This window comes from Suncus etruscus, chromosome 1 (genome assembly GCF_024139225.1).
Source record: "Suncus etruscus isolate mSunEtr1 chromosome 1, mSunEtr1.pri.cur, whole genome shotgun sequence".
Classification (NCBI taxonomy): domain Eukaryota; kingdom Metazoa; phylum Chordata; class Mammalia; order Eulipotyphla; family Soricidae; genus Suncus; species Suncus etruscus.
In genome coordinates this window covers 143574383-143576918 of record NC_064848.1, presented here as the reverse complement: position 1 = coordinate 143576918, position 2536 = coordinate 143574383, and the positions used below count along the sequence as shown (strand labels likewise).

The 2536-nt window shown below is 42.8% G+C and overlaps 1 pseudogene; it reads right to left on the bottom strand.

Moving 5' to 3' along the window:
• Positions 1-1967: 1967 nt before the first annotated feature.
• On the bottom strand, positions 1968-2063 carry LOC126029582 (uncharacterized; annotated as a pseudogene).
• Between the last annotated feature and the right edge of the window lie 473 nt (positions 2064-2536).

The window sequence follows — 2536 nt, the reverse complement described above, 5'->3', positions numbered from 1 at the left end:
ATGGGACGCTGGGGGATCGAATTGCGGTCTGTCCTAGGCTAGCACAGCCGCCTTACTGCTTGCACCACTGCTCCAGCTCCCCATCAGCGCAGTTTAATGCTACTCTAAGTCCATCCAGGCTTTCATCTCCTGAGGCCACCCTGGCTCTTTCTTTAGGCAGCTAAATACCTGGCAACTCAGTTCTTTCAAACTCTCTTTTACTCAAGTCTAAACCAATTCTCTCAGTAGGCTGCCTTCCGCCCATTTTTGGATGTAGGTACAGTCATCCATCCTTAGGAAACAGACAGACTCCATCATTGTGTGTTTTCTGTGGCAGGTGATGAATGAGAGGGATTAAACTTCCCCCTGCGTGCAAGTTGTTAGCACTGCAATGGTTCTACCAAAAAGAGGTTTCTGAGTGTCCTTCCCTGGGGGTCTTTCAAAATAAAATGAGCCTGCCTCAGATGATTTAGGAGGCCAAATGAGGTGACTTTTCAAAGTTTCTTTCAGCTCCGTATTTCTCCTATTCATCTCTTCAAGCCTGTCCTCTGACTCTAGAGGCATGAGCGATGATGGTCTCAGTAAGGGACACACTGTCCTTTCCACCTGTACTCTCTTTGGCCCCTAATTTGACTCAGGAGGTAAGTATGAACTTCTTGTGAACCAAAGAGGTATCTGAAGACACTTTGGGTTATATATCAGCTTTAGAAACATAATGTACATTTATTTCAGTAAATAACAAATCGGCCTCTTTTTGCATCATGGATCAAGTCATGCCTTGGATTATTTGCTGATAGAGTGCTTCTTCCCTCAAATTTTGGGCGAATGGATACTCCTCCAAGACACTGAAAGGACTGAGAAATGAATAAGCTGTGGGGTTCTTAACTTGAACAAGGAGCCTTGAGACCTATTGTTATAAAGTCATCTGAGTTTAAAATCCCAGACAGGGTGCCGGAGAGATAGTACAATGGCAAGGCACTTCTCTTACACATAGCTTGCTTGGGTTTAATTAGTATCTTATATGTTCCCCCAAGCCAGTAATGATTCCTGAGCACAGAGCCAGGAGTAAGTCTTAATTAAGCACAGCTGGGTGTGATGCTGAAACAAACAAATGAACAAAACAAGCAAAACAAGACAAAACAAACCAACCCTAGCACTGAAACTAGATATCACAGCAAGGGCTTTTTATCACAAATATTGTGAAAAACCTGTATGGAGTTGAGTTTTCTGGAGTTTCTCTCTTTTGTGGGTTCCTAGAAAGCTCTTGCCCAGTGGGTGAGACACAGCAGGAACACCTCATCCCACGAAAAGTCAATTGGAGCAAGGGGTACACTTGGTGTATAGATGGGGAAGGCATGTTCTAAGCAGAGGGAAGATCCCAATGAAAAGATTTAGTATCGGGGCCGGAGAGATAGCATGGAGGTAAGGCGTTTGCCTTACTTGCAGAAAGTCGGTGGTTCGAATCCCGGCATCCCATATGGTCCCCCAAGCCTGCCAGGAGCGATTTCTGAGTGTAGAGCCAGGAGTAACCCCTGAGCGCTGCCAGGTGTGACCCCAAAACCAAAAACCAAAAAAAAAAAAAAAAGATTTAGTATCATTATGGGAAGAGAAAAGAGATGTAACTTCTCTGCCTGTAGAAGCTGAAGGGTAAAAAGTGAGAGGGAGGAGGAGACTTCATCACCAGAATAATGAAAAAGAAGCAAGAGGACCCCACACCACCCAGAAATTACAGAGTGCATTTATTCCCTAGAGGGAAAAATTCCTACCTTGCCATGTCTTGTGCTTACAGGATTTCTGGAATAATCTCAACCAAGAAGTTCAAGAAGAAAGAGCTCAGACTGCAATCAGCCCTCTCCATCATGGAATTGACCACTTGAGCCATGGACATTAACCTGTGAGTTGATCTCTGTGTACCTCTGAAATTGGCAATGGAAAGTACTTTTTTTAAAAATAATTTTAAAAATAAAATTTAATTCCATTTTTTCCAAAAAAATATGGAACACTTCACAAACTTGTGTGTCATCCTTGGCCATGCTAACTCTGTATTGTTCTAATTTTAGTATATGTGCTGCCTAAGCAAGTACTTAATTCCTTTTTTCTAAGACTATTTTTTGCCACACCCAATTGTGTACAGGGGTTATTCCTGGCTCTATGCTCAAAAGTAATCTCTGGTAGTGCTAAGGGGGGTTTGGGGGGAGGGGGCGTAATGTCCTCTTGAAGATTTGAACTTCAGGGATCATTTGCATACAAGGCAAGTGCCTTAACCTCCAACCCCAACAGTGCAAACATTGTGGTCTTTAACACAGCAATAATCCTTTCTACCTACACTGCCTGAAGAGGGGATGCAGGTAGCCCACTTTCAGGGCACTTCCCTCCACCCCTTTCTTTTTTTTTTTTTTTTCTGGTTTTGTTTTGCTTTATTTTTTTTTAATTTTTTTTTTATTTAAACACCTTGATTACATACATGATTGTGTTTGGGTTTCAGTCATAAAAGGAACACCACCCATCACCAGTGCAACATTCCCATCACCCAAGTCCCAAATCTCCCTCCTCTTTT